A 20,183-nucleotide genomic window follows, 5' to 3' on the forward strand; every position below is an offset into this window, starting at 1 on the left:
GAAGGCAAGGGGCCCAAGTCTGCCAAGCAATGGGTTGCTAGGCAGAAGAGCTGAAATTGACGTCATCTTTCCAGGATATAAATAAAGATGCTACAGTGTTTGAACAGTTTCTTTCCTCCCATCAAGAAGATAAGGGTTCCACCTGAGCCCAGCTTTGTCTTTTCTTTATTTTTCTCATCCTCTCGCAGTCCTTAACCCCAAGAACCTCAGGAGCCACACTGGGTTGTGGCACACTAATATCTTTTTATGAAATATTTATTTATTTATCAAGGGACTATTTTTCTTCTTGAGTTGAAAGGTTTTCTGCTTGCCTGCTTGCTTGCAAAAAACCTTCTTTCTTGTCTTTTTTGAGAAACTTACTTTTCTAAATTTTGTAGTCCAGGCTGGCCTCACACTCACAGTGATCCTCCTGTCTCAGTACCCTAAACACTGGGATTACAGGTGTGTACCACCAGGCCCAGGGAGTTGAAGGGCTTTAGACTATATGTTTCAATCCCAGGTCTATATATATGCGTTGTGAACATTTTCTCACAAGTCTATGGCTTGCATTCTCATTTTCTCAACAGTACCTATTGAATAGGAAATTTTTAAAATAAAGTATAATTTACCAAAGTCTATTTTCATGGCTCTTGTGTTTTGTATCCTCTCCAAAAGTGTGCATTTTTTTCAAATACACATCAAATTATTTTAGCATGATTGCTATGTATATTTCTCCTCTTAAAAGACCTCCATATTTTTGCTGAAAAACATTTTGTCACATTGCTCAGGTTTATTTCTAGACTATATTCTGTTCCATTTATCCACAAGTCTGACCTTCTCCAGTAACAAACTGCCTTGGTTATTACAACTTAGTGGTAAGTCCTTAAATTAGATAGCATAAGTCATCTTTCTTCTTCTCTATACATATTATTTGACTACTACATCCTTTGCATTTCCATATAAATTTTAGAATCAGGCTGTAAATTTTTATTTGGAAACAATGAAAACTTCCTAGACTTTTTTGGAATTACATTGAGTAATAGATCTATTTAAGAAGAAATGACATTTTAAATACATTGTCTTCTGATAATCAACATAGTACATCTCTCAATTTACTTAGATTCTTTATTGACCAATATTTTCCAATTATCTGTATTAAGATGTAACATAAAATTTTACAAATTTATTTCTAATTATTTCATTATCTGGTCATCTGAAATGCTACTGTGTGCTCTTTAATTTCTACTTCTAGTTTCATTGTTGATTGCCATCATAGAAATACAATTGATTGCTACCTTTTGATCTTGTAATTTCTCTTAAACATAATTAGTAATTCTAAACTCTTCCTCAATAAGTTCCATGTTTTTATATAGACAGTGAAATTTTTCATAGAAACATAGTTCCTGTTCTTTTCCAATGCATATGTCATTTCTTTCCTTTTCTTGCCTAGTTTCAGTGACTAGCATCACCAGAAATAATGCAGATATGCATGATGAAAGAAGACAATTATCCTTGTTCATAATCCAAAAGGAAATTGTGAGGTCTATCAAAATCAGGTGTAAAATTAGTGACAGTTTTGAATGCATTTGAAAGTCATATATTTCAATTAATGTATTACTTGAACTCATAGCATCAACTTTATTGTTCATAGTATTACCTTATCTTCTCTTTAACATATATAAAATTGACAGGGATGCCTGTTTTTACATTCTTTGCAACTTTTCTCCTTTAAAAATTGCTCTGACTGGAAAATTATTGATTTTATTAATATTTTATTAAAACAGTATTTTTAAATGTTCCTTGAGGTTCATTTCATATTTCATTGAATTTTTCATTATTATTATTATCCTCCACCCCTGAGTTTACTTTATGGTTAATTTGCTCTTCCTATTTCCAGTCTTCTTTATGAGATAGAAGTTTATATTATTAAGGATCTTAATTTTAAAATAGTTGTTTAAAAGCATAAATTTTCTTTTAAATAATTCTCTACTTCCCTAAAATTTGGATAACTTACTTTGATTTATTTCAAATATATTTTCTAGTAAACTAACATGTCAGTTACTTTTTGGACTCTTCATTTATATCTGTGTTTTTGACTGAAAATAATTGACAATTTTCTAGAAATCTTTCTGGAATCATTTCTAATTCAATTCTATTTTGTAAAAAACAAAAAGACTATATTTTAAATTACTGAAAGATATTTTATAGCCAAAATATAATCTAACTCCATAAACTTTCTATGTATATTGAAATTAATCAGTTAAGTCAAGAGACAATTAGTATTTCCTAAGTATTCTATACTATTTCTGATTTTCTGCATACTTTACCTATAAATTGAAAAATGCATTTAATAATCTGAAAAACCTATTGTAAAATCTAAAATTATAAGCTTAACCACAAGAAATTAGGGACTGTGCCTCTTTAATTCATTATTTTTTAGTTATTTCTCTGGGGGTTAAAATATACATTTCTATTATCATAGTTTACCTTTAAAATAATAATGTGAAATTTAATTGAAATTATAGCCCTTGAACAGCATCTTTTTATTTTCTTCCTTTATTTTTTGTAGTACTGTCATACATTTTACTTCTGAATAAGTTACAAATCTCACAATATATTATTACTACATTTGCTTTAAAGGATCAATTATCTTTTAAAGAGACTTAGAAGAAATATTTATTGCAATTTTCATAAAACAAATTTTAACTGATACAACTTGTTTTCTACCTGAAAGACATTGTTTCACAATTCTGTACTACACATCCATTAAAACTTTTTCTCAAATTTTTTGTTCCTTATGGATGTTTTTGCTTCAACTTCATTTATAAAAATTTTAATGGCTATAAAATTTCAAGTTAATGATTTTTCTTTCATTCCCCTAGAAGAAACAGTTGCTACCATATGTTCAAGTAATAACAAGTTAAAGAGATACAGATCATCAACCTAGAGTTGAGATAAAATGAAATCCCTTAAAAAATCATTTGATGTAAAATGAAAAAGAGAAGAGATATATGAAAGACATATTGAAAAAGCAGTAAGATGGTAGAATTCAACACAATAATATTGCTAATTATAGAAAAATAGTCTAAATGCCACAGTTAAAGTGCAGAGATTTTCAAACTGGGTAGAAAATTCACTTTATGAAAAAATGTGCATATATATATAAATACATACAAATAATTACATATTATACATATGTGAGAATGCTTGACATTGTTCATAGCTCATTAGATCCATGTACGCTGTACTATTTTGCCTTCATTTTAAGTCATTTCTACTGTTGTATATACATAAACTTACTGATATTTATTTCCTAAGAGCAAATAATTGAAACTATTTTGTAAAGAAATTATTAAGCCCACAATACTATGATAAATGGTTAATATAACTAGTCTATTCAGAATATTCCATTAAAGAATGAGTCAAGAAATATTCAAGACAAGCCACACTCAGCGACCTCCAAGAGGCTAGCCTGAATTCAGTTCCGGGAACAGAATATGCATGAGTTAAATCTCAGTGCACAGGGAAGCTTTAGAACATTGCTCCCAGCCAGTAAGACCATGCCCAGTGTCCCAAATCACTGGAGGATTCTTGGGAAGGTCCCACAGTCCTTACTGGGCCATGCCCAGCCAATTCCAAGAGGCTACCAGTTGCCTTCAGTCTTCCCTGGGAGTCAAAAGTGGGCTAGGTGATTCCTAGTGCACAGGGAAAGCTTTGGAACATTGCTTAAAACCTGGAAATATAGGATAATGACAAAATAAGAGAGCAAATGCAGTCTCAAATTTCCAGCCTAACCCAAGCAAGCCTAGGAGACATGGACACATAAAAAATGTAAGCCATATACCTGAAATTCCTAAACTGATAACAACTGAAATAAAGAAACAACTCTGGAAGCTGTAAAAGAGTTCAAATCAGAAATAATCTCCCAGGTAAAAGAAGAAATGATCAATGTAATGAAAGAAATGCTGAACACATCTAACGAAGACACAGTTAAAAAATTAGAGGAACAATGCCAAAAGATGAAAACCCTGAATGAACAATATAAGAAACAAACAGAATAAAAGAAGGAGACTCAAAGACATATACAAGAAATCAAAAATTCCAATGAAAGTTGGCAAAACCACCACAGTGAAAGTGAACATAGAATTTCAGACCTCGAAGATATGATTGCAGTTAGTGAACAGGAAAAGAAAACTCTTTTAAAAGTAACAAGGAATCAGGAAATAACAATTCAACAACTGAAACATGATGCAAAGAAAAACAACATAAGATTGATAGGGATAAATGAAAAAGAAGGGGACAACACAAATGATAGCAAGAGGCTATTTACAGAAGTAATAGCTAAAAATTTCCCAAACATGAGAATGGAAACTGACACACAAACCAGTAAAGTGTATAGAACTCCAAATAACCACAACCAAAATAAAACTACACCCCGACATATAATAACCAACATCCCAGAATCCAACATAAAAACAGAATGTTAAAAGCTGTTAGAGAGAAAAGACAGATCACCTATAAAACCTATCAGAATCACAGCTGACTTCTCAACACAAACAATAAAGTAAGAAGAACATGAAGTATTTCAGATCCTAAAAGAAAATGAGTTCCAACCCAGACTTATGTACCCTGAAAAACTATCCTTCAAAATTGATGGAGAAATAAAATACTTCCACAACAAAGAACATCTGAAACACTTCATGAGCACCAAACCAACCCTGCAAAGAATATTGAAAGACATTCTAGATACACATAGGAAAAACACCACTAAACAAGGTAAACAATTAAGCAGAATGGAAACATAAAGAATCAACAGCAGAAATATAACATGTCAAAAGTAGACCAATATATATAAGCTATAACCATTAATGTCAATGGCCTCAATTCACCAATTAAAAGAAACAGACTGGCAGAATGAGTCAAGAAACAACATCCAACCATATGCTGTCTACCAGAAACCCATCTAACCCAAAAGGAGACTGATAGACTGAAAGTCAAAGGATGAAAAACAGTACTCCATGCAACAGGATCAAAAAAAAAAAAAAAAAAAAAAAGCAGAGATAGCTATTCTGTTTGCAGACAATGTGAACTTCAAATCAAGAATGATCGAAAGAGATAAAGAAGGTCACTACATGATAGGGGAAAACTTCAAAAGGAACACATAACAATCTTAAATATCTATGCACCAAATTTGGGAGCACCCAGCTATACAAAACAAATATTATCAGAAATGAAAAGTCAAATAAGCAACAACACAAAAATAACAGGAAACTTTAATGTGCCATTGACACAAAGGGACAGATCAGCTAGACAGAAAATCAGCAAAGGAATAACAGAACTGAGTCACACCTGTGAACAAATGGACTTGGAGTATGTATACAGAGTGCTCCACCCAACATCAGAATATACATTCTTCTCAGCAGACATGGAATGTTCTCAAAAATAGACCATTTACTAGCCCACAGAACATGCTTAACTAACTGCAAAAAAATTGAAATTATCCCATGTGTGTTATAAAATCATAGTATTATGAAACTAGAAATTAATGACAAAAGAAACTGCAAAAACCCTACAAACACATGAAAATTGAATAATACACTCCTAAGTAATCAGTGGGCCACAAAGGAAATTAAAAAAGAAATTAAACAATATCTACAAGGAAATGAAAATACAAGCACATCTTACCAGAACCTATGGGACATAATGAATTTTCCTCAGAGGAAAATTTACTGCAGTGCATTCCCACATGAGGAAAACAGAACGAACACAAATAAACAACCTGATGCTATATTTCAAACATCTAAAAATAATGAAGAGCCAGTCAAGCCCAAAGGCAAAAGAAGGGAGGAAATTATAAAGATCAGAGCAGAAATTAATGCAGTAGAGACTGAGAAAACAATACAGAGAATCAATGAAACAAACACCTTAATTCTTTGAAAGAATAAATAAAACTGATAAGCCAGTAGCCAACTTATTTTTAAAAAAAAGAAAAAACTCAAAGTCATGCAATAAGGAATAGAAAGGGTGAAATCAGAAAAGACTCTGTGGAAATATAGAAGATCATCAATACCTATTTCAAAAACCTCTAATTGTATAAGCTTGGTAACACAGAGAAATGGACAGATTCCTAAAAACATATGAATTACCAAATCTGGGTCAAGAAGATGTAAAACTGCTGAATCATGAAATTTCAATTTAAAAAATTGAAAATGTAATTAAATCCTTACCAACAAAGAAAAGCCCAGGTCCAGAAGGATTCACTGTGGAATTCTACAAGAAAGTCAAAGAAGATTTAATGCCAACACTCCTCAAACTCTTCAATGAAATTGAAAGGGAAGAAATTTTCCCTAACTCATTCCAGGAAGCAAATATTACTCTAATACCAAAACCTGAGAAAGACCCAACCAAAAAAATAGAACTACAGTCCAATCTCCCTAATGAACATAGTTGCAAAAATTCTCAATAAACTATTGGCAAACAGAATGCAGCAAATCATCAAGAAGACTATGCAGCAAAGCCAACTAGAATTCATCCCAGCAATGCAGGGATGGTTCAACATATGCAAATCAATAAATGTAATCCACCATATCAATAGAGCTAAAAATAACAACCACAAGATTATTTCTATGGATGCAGAAAAAGCTTTGGTAAGGTCCAATGCTTATTCATGGTAAGAACCTTACAGAAAATTGGAAAAGATGGTCTTTACCTCAATACAATAAAGGCCATCTATGACAAACCGAAAAATCATATTAAACAGCTAAAAACAGAAAGCCTTTACCCTCAAATCTGGAACAAGGCAAGGATGTCCATTATCACCACTCCTATTCAATATAGTGCTAGAAATACAAGCCAGAACAATTAGACAAGAGAGAGAAATAAAAAGAGTAAGGACAGGAAAAGAAGAAGTTAAAATTGTCATTATTTAAAGATGACATGATATTCTACATAGAAAGCCCCCAAAACTCCATTGAAAGACTCATAAGTACAATAAATAAATTCCATAATGTAGCTGGATACAAAGTCAACACTCACAAATCAATAGCATTCCTATATACTAACAACAACATCACTGAAACAGAAATAAGAGAAGCCACACCCTTCACAATAGCATCCAAAAAATGAAATACTTAGGAATAAATCTAACAAAAGAAGCAAAAGATCTTTTCAGGGAAAATTATAATGCCCTGAAAAAAAGAAATAAAAAAGGATCTCAGAAAATAGAAAGACATCTCTTGTTCATAGATAAGAAGAACAAACATTGTGAAATGGCCATTATTCCAAAATTGTTATACATATTTAATGCAATCACAATCAAAATACCACCAGTATACCTCACAGATCTAGACAAATCACACCTAACATTCATCTGGAACCAGAAGAGACCTAGAATAGCAAAGGTAAATGTAAGCAACAAAGGCAAGGCAGGAGGCATCACAATCCCTGATTTGAAAAGGCTACTGTAATAAAATCAGCATGGTACTGGAATAAAAACAGACCTGAAGATCAATGGAATAGATTAGAAGATAAAACTACAGCTACAAACACACTCAGCCACTTTGTCAGCCACACACATCCACTGGAAGAAAGACAGTCTCTTTAATAAGGTGCTGGAAAAATTGGATCCCCATATCTGAAAACTAAAACTAGACTCATCATGTACTAAACTAAAGTCTAAATGGATCAAAGATCTAAATATTAAAACAGAAACACTAAATCTGTTGGAAAACAAAATAGACTGAAATCTTAAAGACATAGGGGTAGGTAGAGAATTCATGAACAACAATCAAACTGCACAGGAAATATTTCCCAGAATCAATAACTAGAATCACAGGAGTTTCTGCATGTTGAAAGAAATCTCCAGCATAGTGAAAAGAAAATCCACAAATTGGGAAAAAATGTTAGTGAACAGTCCCTCAGACAAAGGATTTCTGTCTAGAACACATAAAGAATTTTTAAAAATCAGATCCCCAAAATTCAAAGATCCATTCCAAAAATGGGCATCTGAGATGAATACACACTTCTCAGATGAAGAAATACAAATGGCAAATAAATACATGAAAAAATGTTCAGCATCATTGGTCATTAGAGTAATGTAAATTATAACACTGAGATTCCATCTCACTCCAGAAAGAATGGCCAAGATCAAGAAAACTACCAACAACAAATGCTGGAGAGGCTGTGGGGAAAAAGGAACTCTCCTGCACTGTTGGTGGGAGTATAGACTGATGCAACCATTGTGGAGGTCAGTCTGGAGGTTCCTCAAAAAGCTGGGATTTTAAGTCCTGTTTGACCCAGCTATTCTATTTCTAGACATATTCCCAGAAGAACTGAAAACATCATACCACCTATGATACATGTGCACCTATGTTTATAGCAGCACAATTTGTAATAGCCAGATCTTGGAAACAAGCTAAGTGTCCATCAACTGAGGAATGGATAAAAAAAAAGTTGTGGTATTTTTATACAATGGAGTACTACTCAGCTATAAAGAATGATCACATTGAGATATTTATAAACAAATGGATGCAACTCGAGACCATATTCATAAGCGAAATAAACTCACATGTGTAAATACCATCTAGTCTCCCTAGTATAAGAAATGATAAGAGTACATATGATACATAATACTCAATAAATACAGGAAAGGATAAGAATCTGCTTAAAGGGGAAAAATAATATCTCAGGAAAAAATGAGGAAACAGGAAAAGTAAGAAAAAGAAAAAATAAAATTATATAAACATACTTAGGATAGCTAAAATGATTGAGCTACAAATTCTATAAATTTTTGGAACAAAATAGTTAACACTCATAGGATTGGAACAATTGTGCATATTATTGTATAGTGATCTGAGGAACTCTTGAAGATCACTGTGTAAAATAACAACCCTAGTTATGCGCCTACCACCTTATTTTGAAGGCCTATATTGTCAGTGTTCTGGGCTCTTTGCTATTGTTATTTATTTGTCTTTTTTTGTTTCGTGTTTTGCTAGGACTTTGTTTGGTTTGGTTTTGTTTGGTTGTTCCCTCTACTACATGTAGAGACTCATACATGCATAGAATTTCTCCTAAACAGTTTATGAGAATCAATTATATAATGCATGATGAAATGAACAGCTATTTGAAGAAAAAGAGACACTAAGGCACCCAATGCTGATTCCATAGCATCAAGCTGTGAAATCCAGCAGCACTATTATTCTTTGTTCAGAATGATTTTAGTGTGTTTTATACTGTCTAATTTCAATATACATGAAGGTATGGAAGAGAACAAGAGATACTATGGCAACCCTTGTTGACTTCCCAATTGTCTAGTTTTGAAGATCTAAAATGCCTTCATATCCTGTTCTGATCAGTTTAATGCTGTTTCTTTTTTGTATGAAGTCATTGTGTGTCAAGATATGAACAACTATTTGGAAGAAAACAAGAGACAATTTGACAGACAGTGATGATCTCCTGTTGTCCTGCTTTGAAATCTATGTCTCCTGCATTGTTTTCTTCTGATCCACTTTGTTCTGTTTTATGTTTAATTTTACCCTCTTTAAAATAAAATTAAAATAAAAAGAAATATCTAAGACAACAAAGCAGAATTCTAGATAAAGCCTAGATTGGGAATGCAGCATAGAAAACTGGACACTTCAGCGGTATTACTATAAAATTTTGTAATGTATATAATGTTAGATCAGGTCTAAATCAAGGATGAAATTGTTTCAAGTATTAGCAATGAGGAAGATTATGTATCATTTAGAAGACATACAAACTAGGTTCAGAGAGAAATGACATTGATTTTACATTGAGGATAGATGATTAATGCAAATATAAGCTTTCAAGAAGAAATTAGATATAAAGAACTAACAGTAAGAGAGTAGTCAAGGCTAAAAGTTTTTACATTTAGTCCCAACTAGCAAGGTTTTACCCAAAGGAATTGATAAATTCTCTATGTACTATATACTGAGAAAAGAACAATATGCCCAGGGACTAGATCTTCAAAGAATAATCACAGACAGAGAATGAATAAAAGCACAACAAAAATAGAAGAATAGTTCAAAACAATACAGAGTATATTAAGGTCATAAAATGTAGTGAAAAAAGTATTGAGGATATCACTTGAAGTTTCAATATTTTAAAATCCAGAAAGTTAAAGAAAGAATAAGAAATAAATTGTTTCCTTCTTGATGATTCTCAAGGGAGGTAAGAGTCAAATGAAAGGTAGAAATGTTTAATCATCAAAAAAGAAGCAATAGCAAAACCATCAGCTCAAAAAACTTTACTTAAAAGTATCAGATGCCAGTGAATAACAATAGAAAAGAATAATAATCTCTAATAGGATTTTAAGAACTACAGGGATGCAGACATTTATGTCTTTGTCAAAAGGTAGTAAAATCTCTGACACATGCCACCCAACAGAAAGGCAGGTTCATAAGAAACATTGCTGTGTGCCCTCATCCACTTTATTTACAAGCCCTGGCACCACATAACTTCTAGTTCTTCCCGCAAGTCAAAAGGACCATAAGAAATAAGTATTATGAATTGACTGGGGTAATCAAAATGGTCATAGCACCCAACTAAAGACATTCTTGAAAGAAGATCTCCAAAACTACTTTGAAAAGCAGCAAAAATGATGAAATAACTGTGCTCAATGCAAGGGGAAGAACTGTGGAGGGGATTAATCATAATGTAATAAATTTTTAACCAATCATTCATCATAGTTTTTATCATATCTTGTACTGATGCAAAGTACAGTCAAAATAATACACTGCTCATCTGGAGGGTATTCTCATCTATGGGAGAAAATAGCCTACACACAGAGACTTTTTATCAATACTTTATCAATATTCCTAGCTCTTTAGCAAAGTCCTTTTATACTCAGTGCTTCCCTGAATCATTACCATAAGTGAGTGGTTTTCATGCATATTTACTCTGAAACAAAACAAATCCATTTTTTCTCTTACACATTGAATGATGAGGTTAACCAGTGAACCTGGAAAGAATAGGCTGAGAGTAGAAACAGGAATAACCAAAGTACAAAAAAGGCTTATAAATCCATAATAAAAGCAAAGGCATATATTGGTACATACTGAACTCAGATCCCAAATCACCTGGAAGTCCTCACAAAAGAGAAGAAGCAAACATTCCTAGTGGTACAAAAGTCCAGGCAAATAAGCAAAGGAACATGAGGTAATTCTGTGCAACTGCATTGCCTGACAAATCCTGTATTATATTAGTATTAAGTAGTAGCCAAATAAATGAACAACTAATGAGTAATTACATCCCATTCCTCCCCACCTTGCACAGTGTTAAAGAAATGTATGTGTTGTGGGTGAGGGAGCAGGAGACAGACACTCCATGTAATGTGCATGACAGAATTAATTTGTCTAACAGGAAAAGTACTATACAACCTATAGTTAAGATTGCATATCCTTTAAATTACAAAGCATATGTAGAGCCTAATTCTTGAAACCACTAAATATACGCAGTGAAAGACAACAGTAGAATGAAAAGTTGTCTAGGGCATTTTATCAGGCAAAAAATTAGGTTATCGAGTATGTGAAATGATTTCAATTTTGTAAATCACAGATTCATAAATATGTATTGATACCCAATCAAGCAGACATATGCTCATAAAAACTGAATCACATACAATTTTATGAAAGTCACCTATTTCTAGATCATTTTAGTGATTTTATTTGGGATTTTTAAGAGCAACACATACAAAGTTTACTAAAAAGCATAGTACATAGTTCAGTGATGTTGTTCCTCATTTTTCAGTGAAGCATTCCACCCAAAAAGAAGGGCTACACTCTCAGGTAAGAGGGAAACCTCTGCAATGAAAGGGGTGTAAGGTGTAGAGAAAAAGGGAATAGGAGAAACAAGACAAAGGAGAAAGATGGAGAGCATTTTCAGAAGTTTTGTACTATGGTGTGCTCTTCTGTCATCTCATGAGTTTTCCAGCAAATGCTACAGCACTGGATGATCCTTCCAGAGTTTTCTTTGTGATGGAACTTGGGGAAAATGTTGCTAAGTAAATGTGTTGATTTGTTTTGATGAGAGTGTTTGCAATTGGAACAAAGTACTCAGTCTGATTATAAAGAACTGCTTTTATTTCACATGGGAGAGTACCAAGCCAGGGTCACACTGCAAGCTACAGCCCTGGGCATGGATTCAAAGAGGAGGAGGAGCATATGGGTATAAATACCACTAAGCAAAATACTCACCTTACTATTCAAAGGATGGTGAACCATGTAGTCAATGTTCACTTAAAAAGTTATAGAAAGCAGAAACCCAAACATGAAAGGCAAATGATATTGGTGATAGCCAAAACATGTCAGGAACTGACTGGCTGGCAAACAGACTCACAGTAAGAAATGCAAACTGTTTGACATAAGCTAAGAACTTCATACTGTAAAACTACAGTATGATCAGGAGCCCACCCCCTACAGGGTATAGAATACACAGCATAAACCAAATATTTTAGAGTGTAATTCTAAAAAGATAGCTAAATAATTTAATCACTAGGGTGCCAAAAATGGAGGACAACATTAACTCAAACCTCAGCAAGTTATTTCCATAGCTCTTAGTAAGTTTCTCTGACTTTTATGATTGAAAAATTAGATATAAGCCTAAAACTAAAAGGGAAGGGGGCATAGTAAAACAGCTTTAGAAAAATGTGAGTTTTTAAAGCCAGGCAAAGTATTATGCTTTCTAAATGAATTAATTCTATCATTTTAACCTCATAACAAAAACTGACAGTGATAAAAGGGTATTAAACAGGAACCAAGGTGCAAATGAAGACTCCAGAATGTTAGTTAAGAAAATAATTTGCAAACGTGATATGGTGATGCATGCCTATAATCCCAGAACTCTGAGAGACTGAGGCTGGAGGATCACAAGTTTGAGTCAAGCCAAGTGACTTAGAGAAATCATATCACAAAATAATTAAAAAGGATTGGGTTTATACCTCCATGTAAAGGTCCTGGAACTCCTTCCTGGTAAGGAATAAAATGATTAGCAGGTATACTGGCCAAAAAGGTGACCATATTGTTATATAAGTGCATCTGTGATGAAAGTCACTCTATAATGCATCATATAAACTCTGTTACTCAAAGGAAGAGCTTTATACTTCATGAGAGTAGAAACTAGTTCTTACTCATCACTGTGCACTGAGTTCTGGCAGTAATAGAGTGTAGTGGATAAACATCAACAAAACAATGACAGGAAACAAAAAACCAATGGGTCACAAAAGACATCAAGAAAGAAATTTACTAATTTCTAAAATTCACTCCTACCCAACCAAAGAATCCCATAATAAATCAAGAAAGAAATTCACTAATTTCTAAAAGTTAATGACAATGCTTCCCAGAGCCTCCGGGACACTGTGATAGCAGTGCTAAGAGAGATGATCATTGGAATCACTGCTTACATTAGTAAAACAAACTAAGCTCAAACAAATAACCTTACTAGGAGCATTAGGATACTTCATAAATAACAATTCAGGCCCAAACCAAAATTAAGAAGGAACATCAAAAGATTACAGTGAAAATCAAGACCAATCAACGAAAAAAATACAATCAATGCATTGAACAGCTATTTCTTCAAAGGAGTAAAAAAAAATAGATAAATACTCCACCAACTTCCCCAAGAGAAAAAGAATGGCATGAACATAACAGATATAAAAAAGCATAATCACAAACAGACACCACTGAAACTCAGACATAACTATTTTCATAACTATTATGAAAATTGTATTCCACTAATTAGAAAATTTTGAAGAACTGCACAAACCCTTAAATGCATACAAACTACTGAAACTAACTCAAGAAAACACAAAAAATACTGAACAACCCAAAAAGAAGCAATGAAATTGAGGCAGTAATACTCTCCCAATTAAAAAAATCACAGAATCTTATGGATTCACTGCTGAGTTATACAATACCTTTAAGGATACTATATCATTTATATTCTCAACCTGGTTAAAGAAACAGAGTGCTTCTAAATTTATAAAAGCCAGCATCAGTCTGATTCCAAAACTAGATAAATAGTCAACTAAAAAAGAAAATTACAGACCAATTGCCTTAATGAATATAAGTGCAAAAATCCATAACAAAATATTAGCAAATAGATCACAGCTCATCATCAAAAGGATGATGAATTATGTTTCACCCCAGAGATGCAAGGATGACTTAACATATGCAAATCAATAAATATAACATGCCACATAAACAGAAATAAGATTAAAAACCACATGACCATATCAACAGATGAAAAAGATTTTCAGCAAAACAACACAACTTCATGAAAAGAACTCTGAAAAAATAGGTAGAGGAAAAATCATACCTGAATTTGATAAAAGCTATTTATGAAACTAACAGTCAACATGACATTAAATGGGAAGAACCTAAAAGCAGTCCTCTAAAATGAGCAAAAAGGCAAGGATGCCAGCTATCACCACGTCTACCCAGCATAGCATTTGAAACATTAACCAGATCAATTAGGCAAGAGAAAGAAATAAAATGGATACATACAGGGGAAAAACCCAAATTATCATTATTTGTAGATAATATGTACAGTACATAGTATACCCAAAGAATTCCACCAAAACACTGAGAATTAATAATCAACTTCAGCAATGTAGCAGAATGCAAAATCAACATGTAAAAATTAATAGAATTTGTGTACACCAGTAGCAAGTTCAATGAGAAGGAAATTATAAAGACAGCACCATTCATGGTAGCACCCAGAAAAATAAAATACCTAGGTATCAATCTAAAAAAGGAAGTGAAAGAGCTCTGCAAAGAAAACTACTCTGAAAAGGAAATTGCAAAGGACATCAGGAAACGAAAAGATGTCTCTGCTCTTGTATAAGCAAAATAAATATTGTTAAAATAATCACAACCCCAAAACTATTATATAGATTCAATGCAACCCCAATCAAAATACTCCACAGACTCAGAGAAAAGAACTCTACAATTTTTACAGAGTCAGAACAGACCCAGAATAGCAAAAGAAATCTGGGCTATAAGAGCAAAGCAAGAGATATCACATTGTCTGACCTCAGCAAAGCAACAGTAATAGAAACAGAACGGTACTGAAACAAAAAGAGACGTGTACACCAGTGGAGCACAAAGAGGACACCAAAACATCCCCATTTAGCAATCTGATCTTTGGCCAAAGGGGCAAAACCATTGGAGGAAGGGTAGCCTATTCAACAAATATGCTGGGAAAACTAGACATCTGTTTGTAGGAGACTGAAACTGGACCTGTATCTCTCACCATGTACCAAACTAAAATTAAAATGGCTCAAAGATCTAAATATTGAAAGAAAAATATTGAATTTATTGAAAGATAAAGTAAGTAAAATATTTGAAACCATACATGCAGGAAAAATTTCCTAATGTACAACTACATTAGAAGAAAGAACAGGAATCCATAAAAAAGATTATGTGAAGTCAAAAGGCTTCTCTACAGCAAATGAATCAATTTGTAGAGTGAAGAGACAATCTATAGAATGGGAAAAATTTTTGCTGGTTATTCCTCAGACAGAGTACAAATAGGTACAATATATAAAGAACTCAAAAAAATAGACCACCTAAAACAAAAAGCCCCAATCAAGAAATGGAATACACACTTCACAGAGAAAGATGGCCAATAAAATACGAAAAATGTTCACTGTCTCTGGAAATTATGAAGCAGAAATTAATAATGAAAATCTATCTTGCACTAGAAAGGATGTCAATCATCAAAAAAGTCAAAAAATTAACAAGTACTAGTATGGCTAGTGAAAAAGGAACCATCTTACATTGTTGGTGAGAATGCTAACTAGTGCAATCATTTTGGAAATCAATATGAAAACTCCTTAAAGAACTAAAATTATGAGTTCCATGATTCAGCTACCCCCTTCTAGATATCCCCAAAGAGCTAAGGATGTCATACTATAGTAATATGTGTACCAATGTTGATAGCTGCACAATTTATAGCAGCTAAATCCTGGAAGCAATCTATATATCCATCAACAGATGACAGGATAAAGAAAATGTGGTATCTAAACATAATAAATACTACTTGGTTATAAAGAAGGACAAATTAAAGACATTTTAGGAAGTGGGTGCACTTGGAAAATAAAACGGTGAGTAAAATATATGAAGCCCACAAGCTTAAATACCGTGTGTTATCTGTCACTTTGAAAAGCCAAACAAAGAGCACAACAACGGGTGGGTAGAAGGAGACAAGGGGATGTCTCTCTTGCAAATGGGGAGGGGTCCAAGAGAATGTGGGTGAGCCAAGAGGGAAAGAGGAGGCAGAATTACATAGAATGAAGATATGCCATGTACAATAACCTAACAGTCTCAATGAATGTAAACATTATATGTCATAAATAGGAGAAAAGTTTAAAAAGATCAACATAAACATAAATGGAGAATGGGATTTAGGGGAAGAGGAGGTTGGCAGGCAGATGGGGATTTAAAAAAAAGGAACAAGCTGTATTATGTACAGGGACCTACTCCCCAAGATGATTAAAAATTCCATGCACAGCAAAGATGGGGTTTTAAAAAAAAAAGAAACTTAGATGTGAACAAGATCTGTCTAATCACAACAACTTCTTCTATAACAGCATCTGGAACAATACAGAGTAGCTATTACTTCCAGCAGTTCCAAGGGACTAATTTCATCGAGTTCCTTCAAGCCAATCCCAACTCTCAAGACCAGTGTGCCACAGCACGGTCATGGTGACCACCCTGGAGCAAGATTCCCCGTGGCACAGCCAGATTGTCATCAAACGTATCTCCTGTGTGAGACATATTTTATAGCTAACTGACATCCTCTGTAACTGGACAGAAACTGAGGCTAAAAGGAAAAACGTGTGTGTCACTGAGGTTGGGGAGAGGGGTGGAAACTAAGACAAATAAGATGACAAGAGCACACAGGAACGGGAAACCACAGGATGAGACAGTCACCAGATTATTATTTGAAAACTGTTACTCAGCTAAATGAAACCTGGGACTCTGGGGCCTTTGAAAAGAAACCAAGAAGAAACGAGACTTTTGCCAATTGGCCCAGTGAAAATGAGCGGCTATCACAGTGTAGCCCATTGTTTTGAACCTTCTTTGGCTGACTACTATATTTTAAAATGACAGCCAGTTTTATAAATCCTTCCTACCACTTTCTAATTTTTTAAAATATAGGTTCAAATTGGAACTTTCTCTGTTCCTTTATTTCATTTCAAGTAATGGATTTCTTTAGATTATTCATCAGCTGCAACAGTTACACAATTCTAGCTATACTTCTAAGAGTCTTTGGCCTATTTTCTTTTTCCAGTTGCTCTATTTATTACTCCATCATTACTTCCTTTACATACAGGAAGCTAAATTTAAGTAGTTTATCTACTGGTAATTTTTCTTGTAAAATTAGACAACTATGCCATGAATTCCAAAAACCAAGCCTTGAGGATCACATTTAGTTTAATGTGACTTTTGAGTTTTAAATTGCTATAATCAACTGCTTCCTCATCTAGTTTAATATAGGTGATTTGCCCATCAAGCCTGCCCTTACTGGCACAATGAATTTCCCCATCATCTATCCTTTGCTTTAACAAATTTGTCACATTGTGCAACATCAAAGTAAAGGCACTGGACAAGGTGCCATTCCACAATCATGGACAAACTCCATAATATCTTTTCTTCTCTTCTGTACCCAAGCTGAAGAGAATTCTCCAAAACAGTTAAGAAATTATGCCAGTTGTTTCCACCATATATTCTTACTGCCCAGTCTGAGCCGAGATCCTGTTTGTTTAAGTTACCCTTTCGTTCATACACATTCAACATTAGCCCAGGCATACCATGAGCCAAGCATGATTCTAGATACCTAATGTGCAGTGAAAGAATTAATCGGACAAAACTCCAGTTATTTTGAAGTTTAAAATACATAAGGAAAGAAAATTAAAATGTCATGTAATAAAAATAAAGCTGGCAGCCCACTAAATTTGTTTCCTAACATATTCCCTTTAGTAGTTCTTTCAATGCCTTTTCATTTCTCTCATCCCTAAAATTCTGAATGCAGCCCCAAAGAGACTTAAATAAAGATAAGTAAGTCATCGTTATATTGTTGACATCTCCACAGCTCAAAACATCTGTGTTCATTCTTTTTATTAGGAAGAATACTATCAATTTTGAGTAAAAGTATATCCAACCCGAGTGGGCTTACACAATGAAGGAAATTTATTGGTTTACATCACTACGAATTGTAGAGGAACTCAGACATTGGGAACATGGCAAAAGTTCCTGTTCTTTTGATTTTCTCTTGTTGTTCCATTTTCCATTTAAGCTTCATCCTCATGCCGCCTTCTTTCAACTCAACAATAACTTTTCTTCCTTCACATCTTGAAAGTAAAACTTTGTCACTTCTCAAAGCATCATAAAAAATGCTACATATCCCAAACAAATGCCGCGCTTAATAGGAGTGAGTTGAAATTTGTCACTAGCACAAAAGAGATGCAAACCAGCTCAAAGCTGGGGCCAGTTGGGGCCATACAGACTGTGGTGGGTGTCAAGAGGAATCAGGAAGAAGCTGCTGTTACACTCCCCTTCTCAATCTGAAAATACCTTCCATTGGTTCCCGGGTCTGTCTGTGTCATTTTTGCTTCATTATCCCTAACTTTTTGCCCTCATTCTCTCTATTTAAGAAATAAATTTAAACAAGACAAAACTTCCATTTCCCAAATATCCTTAACTTAAATTTTCACTTTTTCAGGGAAATTTTCTGTCCAAAATGAAATTAAATTTTGACTTTCATCAAAGTTTTTAAAACATGTTTGTCTCTGTAGTCTTTTTGTATTCTGAGTTTTCCTAACTGCTTTTTTTAAAGGTTTTTAAATTCTGTTATACCCAAGTTAAAGGGGCTCTGAAGCATTAGGAAAAGTATCTGATGTCGACATATAAATTGTCCTGAAAATTAAAGGTACACAATTGATGCAGCAAACTAGAACTCTTGCCAGATATTCAAGTAGTGGAGATAAGTACGTAAATAAATAAATATTTTTTAAAAATTTCTAAGGGCCTGAATGTAAAGATGTGATCAAAATATACAATGAATATTTAATTTTTTAAAAATATATTACAATGAAAGTTACACTGTAATTAATCCCCTTTACTTCAAACACACTTTTCCATTTTTCTTGTCACTTCCTGAAGTGATAAGTCCTGGAAGATCACTCTCATATTTTTACAAGGTGTGACTGAAAAATATGGTGAAATATTTTTTGTATTACATTTTTTCAAAAAAACAGTCATCCAATTGTGTTGCATGAAATTACTGCTTACTGTAACACATCAAAGTGAAAAATTACATGTCAAAATGAATAACTTTGTCTAAATAGAGTTAATTCTTACCTGTGAGTATACACTGCTGATCATACATGTTGTTACACTTTCCTCCACACAAGTCTGTCATTTCCTGTTTGAGTTTCCTGACTCCCAAAAATCTTCACCGTATCTCCTGATGAATTTATATTGCCTATATTTTACAATCTTTCCTTATATATTGTCACAGTTCGACCATCAGTTATTTAGTTTTGACATTGTGAAGTTTCTGCTAGAGTTTATTTCTTGCAGTTTGATACTTTTATTTTTACCAAAATACTTTCTGGTGATATTTGAATTTTGGAATAGCAGTTATCTATGAGACAAATTTGAAATTAAGACATATAAGAGAATTTCAAATAATTGCTTAAATTGATACATTACATTGCCCATGTAATAATGTAACCAAGTTATTTTTGTACAATCCACAATGATTAATTGATGAATATTATACAGTTTTGTCAGGCATGTGATATATCTTATAATATAAACGTCCAGCAGAAATTGCAAAGTAACTAAGGTTTTAAATGAGTTATGACTGAGAAAACAATCCAGAGCAGCTAAAACTTTGGAAAATATAAGGTAAATCTAAGCGGAGGAGGAAAATGATGACTATTAATTTACATCCTTGAGGCAGGCTTCAGTAATGAGTCATGTATATATAGTTTGTTTCACTAATCAACTTGACTCAAGACTATTTATTTTTTAATCTACAGTCAAGATTTTTAGATGATGGCCACTGTCTTGAAGATGCTATACTGACTGTAATAATACTTCCTTTTATAAGAACAAATAAATACATCTTTTTCTCAAATGATAATGTACCATTCTTTATAATACTGGAGCTAAATATCA

The sequence above is a fragment of the Cavia porcellus genome, unplaced genomic scaffold (assembly GCF_034190915.1).
Source record: "Cavia porcellus strain 051 isolate PalLab524CR breed Dunkin Hartley unplaced genomic scaffold, mCavPor4.1 scaffold_14, whole genome shotgun sequence".
In the NCBI taxonomy this organism is placed as follows: Eukaryota; Metazoa; Chordata; class Mammalia; order Rodentia; family Caviidae; genus Cavia; species Cavia porcellus.